Source organism: Stomoxys calcitrans, chromosome 1 (genome assembly GCF_963082655.1).
Source record: "Stomoxys calcitrans chromosome 1, idStoCalc2.1, whole genome shotgun sequence".
Lineage (NCBI taxonomy): Eukaryota > Metazoa > Arthropoda > Insecta > Diptera > Muscidae > Stomoxys > Stomoxys calcitrans.
In genome coordinates, this window is record NC_081552.1 from 8,716,113 (window position 1) to 8,724,058 (window position 7,946).

The following is a 7,946-nucleotide window of genomic DNA, read 5'->3' on the forward strand; positions in this document are numbered from 1 at the left end:
ATAATAATCTACAAAGACAACATTTTGCTGAGGCCAGGGCCGCCTTAAAATTATTTTTCACCGAAAAACTCTCTAGGATCACCCAACCTCGAGATAATTTTTTTAAACCAAAATTAAAATTCTGCATAAACATATTTAAAGTTTTTTTATTGTTCTTATCTGACCCATATAACATTGTGATTTTTTACCAGCGCGAACGGATGGGCCTAGAATTATGATTTTTCGAAAAAATAAGAATTGGTGACAAAAAGTTCCCAAAATAGTAACGAAGTGGGAAAATGGTACGTTTAGAACCGCAATTGGTACTACTTGGTACCTTGTTTGTTAATTGAGCTAGAGCTTTGAATTTTGAAAGTTAGGTACACTATGGCAACCTAAATTGGGATGCCAAAAGAGTTTTTGGACATTAAAATATAAAAAGTACCAAAAAGGTACGAAATAGATGAACTTTGCATAGTGCGAACGGGTAGAGCTAGAACTTCGAAATTTGGCTTAAATGATTTTTGTTTCGAAATAAAGGGGGTAGATAGATCAATATTAAGTATCTGTGCAAAATGTAGAGCATCTAGCTCTACGCGTTCGACCGCTATCGGGATTTCGACAGACGGACATGGCTAGTTCGAATCAGATTTTCGAGATGATCAAGAATATACATACTTTATGGGGTCCTGGATCAATGTTTCGACGTGTTACAAACGAAATGACTAGATTAGTAAATATACCCCCATCCTATGGTGGTGGATATAAAAAGAAAATTTTAGGTTTGGAATCACCTGCTACTTACAAATTCCTTAATTGTTTTCCATACAATTCATAAGATGCTGCCTACTTTTATAATTTGGGAAACAATACCTACGTTTCATTTTTAGACGAAACCCCGGAGGTCTTTTGATTCTAAGGAGTGATCATGGACCCAAACATTAACCTAAAATTCGAGTTCCTTCGGAAGTTAGCGTGCTTTCGACAGACAGACGGACGGATGGACAGACGGACGGACATGGCTAGATCGACATAAAATTTTACGATGATCAAGAATATATATACTTTATGGGGTCTCAGACGAATATTTCGAGTAGTTACAATCAGAATGACGAAATTAGTTTACCCCCCATCTTATAGTGGAGGGTATAAAAAACAATAAAGAGCGTGCTGAGTTCGGCCGGGCCGAATCTTATATACCCTCCACCATGAATCGCATTTATCGAGTTCTATGCGTGGTATCTCTTTTTAGGAATAGTATATTGAATAAGAACTGTTATGCTATTGGAGCTATATCGTCCGATTCGGACGAAAAATGAATGCTGCACATTGTAGAAGTCATTGTGTAATATTTCAGTTCATTCGAATAAGAATTGCGCTTGTAGGGGCTCAAGAAGCAAAATCGGGAGATAGGTTTATATGGGAGCTGTATCAAGCTATTGATTGATTCAGATCATATTAGACACGTATGTTCAAGGTCATGAGAAAAGCCGTGTACAAAATTTCTGCCAAATCGGATGAGTATTGCGCCCTCTAGAGGATCAAGAAGTCAAAATGCCAGATCGGTTTATATGACATCTATATCAGGTTATGTTCCGATATGCGCCATACTTAACTCGGTTATTGGAAAACACAACAAAACACTACGTGCAAAATTTCAGCCAAATCGGATGAGAATTGCGCGCTCTATTGACTCAAGAAATCAAGATCCCAGAATCCCAGATCGGTTTACATGACAACTACATCAAAACATTGACCGATTTGAACCATACGTAGCGCAGATATTGGAAGTAATATCAAAACACCACGTGCTAAATTTCAGTCAAATCGGATAAAAATTGCACCCTTTAGAGGCTCAAGAAGTCAAGACCCAAGATCGGTTTATATGGCAGCTATATCAAGACATGGACCGATTTGGCCCATTTACAACCTCAACCGACCTACACTAATAAAAAGTATTGGTTCATGATTTTTTTATTGTTTATAATCACACTCGAGCCGATTTGTTAATGGAACATGTGCAATTTTGTATTTAAACTTTTTTGACTCTGCTTCCCAATTTCTTTGGCACTTTACGTATGACAGACAGCCGTCCAACATTTCATCCATAAATGTAATTTTAGTAGGTAATTATTGTTAAAGCAGCGGGGTGGATTGAGATGAAAAGCAATTCGCATTAATCACAAGTGATGTGTAGCCATCAACATCTCTTTGCTTCTGTCTGCTTTTCCCCTCAATCCGTTCAGTCTATGGACATTTATAGAAAATATACCAAATTCCTCTTTCTCGTTTTGTGTGTCATAAAAATGCATTTGCCATGATGTACGCAGATCACTAAGGCGACGTTTTCTGCACAGTGGTGTGAATGGTAGAAAGTTTTAAGGTTTAAGTTTATTTCAAAAACATCCCACTAAGATTTTACCTTGAAACGTAAATTCATACATTTGTACCATTCCCTATCTTTTTTGAACATTTTACCATATGTTTTCTTTATTTTGTTCATGCCACGTTGCGTTCCGTCCTTTCCTCTCCAACTAAATTTTAACGCACGAGTGTACTTTAATCTTTTACGACAGTTTCATTTTTTTAATGTTGACTTAAAGTGAGGAAGATATTCCGCTCTTCATGTTCTTCGTATTTTTTGTTCTTTAGCATTTTACAGCAATTAACCTAATTCTTGCTGACGAGCCAAGAGAAGTTGATGGCAAGCAAAAAGTAATTTCTTTGATAATTGCATACACTTATAGGCGGAACACTACGGAGTCTTAACTCATTAGGATTACTTCTGCTCGCTCCTACACATGTAATGATGGCACATTATTGACTTATCTTGGAAAAAATAATGAAATAATAACTACGAGAGGGTTTAGATGTATGTAAAGATAATGTTGTCACTTAAAGCGATTTTTGTTGTTGCAAGCAGAAGCTAGAGAAATAGAAAACCAAATTCTAATAAAATATATATTATATAACGTTTTGCTCCAAAAGGAAATCTATAAAAATGTCAATATCGCGTTATTTTCTGTTAAAACAATGTTCTGAAAATTAATTTTTTTTTTGTACAATGTTGACTGTTTTTAATACCCACCACCGAAGGATGGGGGTATATTCATTTTGTCATTCCGTTTGCAACACATCGAAATAACCATTTCCGACCCTATAAAGTATATATATTCTTGATCAGCGTAAGAATCTAAGACGATCTAGACATGTCCGTCCGTCTATCCGTCTGTCTGTTAAAATCACGCTACAGTCTTTAAAAATAGAGATAATGAGCAGATTCTTTTTTTGTCCATAAGCAGGTTAAGTTCGAAGATGGGCTATATCTTGATATAGCCCCCATATAGACCGATCGGCCAATTTAGGGTCTTAGGCCCATAAAAACCACATTTATTATCCGATTTTGCTGAAATTTGGGACAGAGAGTTATATTAGGCCCCCGAACGCCTTTCGTTAATTTTGCCCAGATCAGTCCAGATTTGGATATAGCTGCCATATAGACCGATCCTCAGATTTAGGGTCTTAGACCCATAAAAGCCACATTTATTATTCGATTTTGCTGGAATTTAAGACAGTGAGTTTTGTTAGGCCTTTTGACATCCTTAGTCAATTTGGCCGAGATCGGTTCAGATTTGGATAAAGCTGCCATATAGACTGATCCTCCGATTTAGAGTCTTAGGCCCATAAAAGCCACATTTATTATCCGATTTCGCCAAAATTTGGGGCAGTAAGTTGTGTTAGGCCCTACGAAATTTTTCGTCAATTTGGCTTAGATCGGTTCAGATTTGGATATAGCTGCCATATAGACCGATCCTCCGATTAAGGGTCTTAGGCCCAAAAAAGACCGATCATTTATTATCCGATTTTGCTGAAATTTGGGACAGTGAGTTGTGTTAGGCCCTTGGACATCCTTCGTCGATTTGGCTCAGATCGGTTCAGATTTGGATATAGCTGCCATATAGACCGATCCTCCGATTTAGAGTCTTAGGCCCATAAAAGGCGCATCTATTGTCCCATTTTGCCAAAATTTGGGACAGTGAGTTAAGTTAAGCTCCTTGGCATACTTCTTAATTATGGCACAGATCGGTCCAGATGTGAATTAGCTGCCATATAGACCGATCTTTCGATTTCAGTTTTTGTACCATAAACGACGCATTTATTGTCCGATTTCGCGGAAATTTAGGACAGTGAGTTTTGCTAGGAAGTTCGACTTCATTCTTTAATTTGACTCAGATCGGTCCAGATTTGAATATTGCTGCCATATAGACCGATCTCTCGATTTAAAGCCTTGGGCCCATAAAAGGCGCAATTATTGTCCTATGTCGCCGAAATTTGGGACAGTGAGTTTGGTTAAGCCCCTCGACATACTTCTGCAATTTGGCTCAGATCGATCAAGATTTGCATATAGCTGCCATATAGACCGATCTCTCGATCTAAGATTTTGGGGCCATAAAAGGCGCATTTATTGTCCGATTTCGCCGAAATTTGGGACAGTGAGTTGTGTTAGGCTCTCCGAAATTTTTCTGCAACTTGGTCCAAATCAGTCCAGATTTGGATATAGCTGCCATATACACCAATATCTGGATTTAAAGTCTTGGCCCCATAAAAGGCGCATTTATAACCCGATTTCACTGAAATTTGACACAGTGACTTATGTTAGGCTTTTCTACATCTATGTTGTATATGGTTCAGATCGGTTTATTTTTAGATATAGCCACTGAAAAGATCAAAATTTTGTTGTACACAATTGAACAATGACATGTACTTATTAGTATTTGGTCCAAATCGGAACATATTTCGTTATAACTACTATGGGACATAAGGTATGCAATTTTTATCGGATTTTGATGAACGTTGATTTACATATATACCCGAGGTAGTGGGAATCCAAAGTTCGGCCCGTCCGAACTTAATGCCTTTTTACACTTTTATTATATTGGTTGCCCAAAAAGAAATTGCGGATTTTTCATATAGTCGGCGTTGACAAATTTTTTCACAGCTTGTGACTCTGTAATTGCATTCTTCTGTCAGTTATCAGCTGTTACTTTTAGCTTGCTTTAGAAAAAAAAGTGTAAAAAAAGTATATTAGATTAAAGTTCATTCTAAGTTTTATTAAAAATGCATTTAATTTCTTTTAAAAAATCCGCAATTACTTTTTGGGCAACCCAATAGAATTTACATACCATCCACAATGGATAGCATTTGGAAAGTTCTCTTCATATTAAGCCTCTTAATATGTCTCTTCATATTAGAATTTAGAAATCTACATTTAAAATTTCTTTATATTCTGGAGATCGATTTAAGAAATCGCTTTCGTCCTGAAATTAAATCAAATACAGATTTAGTATTTGTTCTCTTTATTTTTTTGTTCTTATATAAATTTTACATGCTTGATTTCTGTTTTATTCCCCAAAGTAGAGTTAATTAAATCATTCCAATGGCTTTATTTTGCCTTGATCTGACTAATCCAAAAACGAATGTATTTCATCTTGGTTTCATTTTATCAATATTCATTTCCTGTTACGCTGCTGATTGGCAATTAGTTGTGTAAAACGGGCAGGTCCTTCTCACGTTGTGCTGCGATAGTAAATATCAAAAGCTAAGTGAGAGGGTTTTAACGTTGCCATTAACACATCGTTGTTGACCCAACATTGGTCTACAAATTTAGACAATGTTCTAGCACTACTTTGCCTTCCGTTTCTCTTCAAGCAATTCAAGCAATTTTTGAGTCAAGTTATTCAACCATAACTAATGGCCAGCAATAAATATGCTACGCATGCACCAAGTTTGAGCTTGGAGGCACGCAACTAAAATGCCAAATGTGTTTAGCTTTAATTAATTGTTACCCTTTTCCCTCCAGTTTCCACACAGAAGGATTGTGTGAGCAGGAAAAGTGCAAATAAAAATGTTATTGCCCCAGTATGATGGTCAGTAAAATGTTAATCGCTAAATGACGTGCTGAGTAATATACAGTTCAAGATTTCATTATTGATTAAACTGGGGTAACAGACCATTTTTGCAGTTTGATATTAAATTTTAAACAAGTAAAAGCGTGTTAAGTTCTGCCGGGCCGAATCTTATATACCCTCCACCATGGATCGCATTTGTCGACATCTCTATATTGGGAAACAAATGACAATGAATAAGAATTGCTATGCTGTTAGAGCTTTACCAAGTAATAAACCGACTGGGGTCATAACTGGTATGGCTGTTGGATACCAAAGTCATTGCTCAAAATTTCAGCAAAATCGGATAAGAACTGCGCTCTCTATAGGGTCAAGAAGTCAAAATCCCAGATCGGTTTATACTACAGCTATAACAGGTTATTGACCATTTTGGACTATACTTAGCACAGTTGTTGAACGTTAAACCAAAAAATTTCAGCCAAATAAGATAATAACTGCGCCCTCTAGCCGCTCATGAAATCATGAAATCCGAAATCGGTTTATATGGCATTTGACATTTTTGTGCGATTATTTTTTACAACTTTCGACAATAGTGCATCGATGAACTTAATTAAATTTTTGGCGAGGACCAGTGTCTATCGATGGTATGGTGAATTCAAGCGGGTCCGTAGTTCACTCCAAGACGAATTTCGTGAAGGTCGTCTAAAATCAGTTGTTGTTCCAAAAACCTTTGGTGCTGTGCGCCTGATATTGCTGATACTGCAAGATCGTCATGGGACCTGTCGTGATATTGAGACAACCTTAGGCATAAGTGGGACCAGCATACATTTAATATTGCATGAACATTTGACCATCAACAAAAAAATTGTTCGCGTTGGATCCCACACAATTTGTCAATCGTTCAAAACAAGGCTCGTATCGATTGCTCGAAAGAAATGCTCCAAAAATACGATCGCGGTGCTTCGAAACACATTTATGACATCGTGAGAGGTGATGACTTGTAGATTTACGCATATAAGCCCGAAAGTAAACAGCAGTCGACTGTATGTGTGTTTCAAGATCACCCGTCCGAGCAAATGATCGCCTGTTTTTTTCGGAAAAACTGGACATGTCGCAATCGTACCGCAAGAACAACACAGAACAATCAATTCTGAGTGGTACACAACCATTTGTCCACCGCCGAAGACGGATCACTCTTCACCCCTACAATGCGAGCTCTCACACATCGGCTCAAACAACTGCATTTTTGAGCACTCAAAACAAAGTCCATATAGTCCTGACTTGGCACCGAATGACTTCTTTTTACTCCCGTACGTAAAATAAAATTAAAGGTCTACGTTTTTCGACACCTAAGAAGCGGTTGAAGCATTCAGTATGCATGTTTTGGAGATTAAATCAGAGTGGCAAAAGTGCTTCTACAATTAGTTCAAACGCATGCAAAAGTGTACAGATCTTGATGGGGAATATTTTAAACAAGTAAAAAGGCGTTAAGTTCGGCCATGCCGAACTTTGGATACCGACCACCTCCGGTATATATGTAAAGCATCTTTCGTCATAATTCGGTGGAAAATGCGTAATTTATGCCCCCATAGCAGCTATATCGAAATTTGGGCCAAATTCTGCACTGACATTGAGTGGTCTTATAATTACAAGTCATTGTTCAATTGTGTAGAGCAAAATATTGGTCTTTTTGGGAGGTATATTTAAATAAAGACCGACCTGAACCATATACTCATTGTCGAAAACCGAACATAAGTCACTGTGTCATATTTTAGAGAGATCGGATTATAAATGCGCCTTTTATAGCGCCATGACTTTAAATCATGAGATCGATCTATATGGCAGCTATATTCAAATCTGAACCAATCTGGGTCAAATTGATGAGGGATGTCGATGGGCCTAACATAACTCACTGTCCTAAATTTCAGGGAAATCGGTTAACAAATGTGGCTGTTATGGGCCTTAGACCTTAAATTGGCGGATCGGTCTATATGGGGCTATATCAAGATATAGTCCGATAAAGCCAATCTTCGAACTTAACCTGCCTATGGATAAACAAGT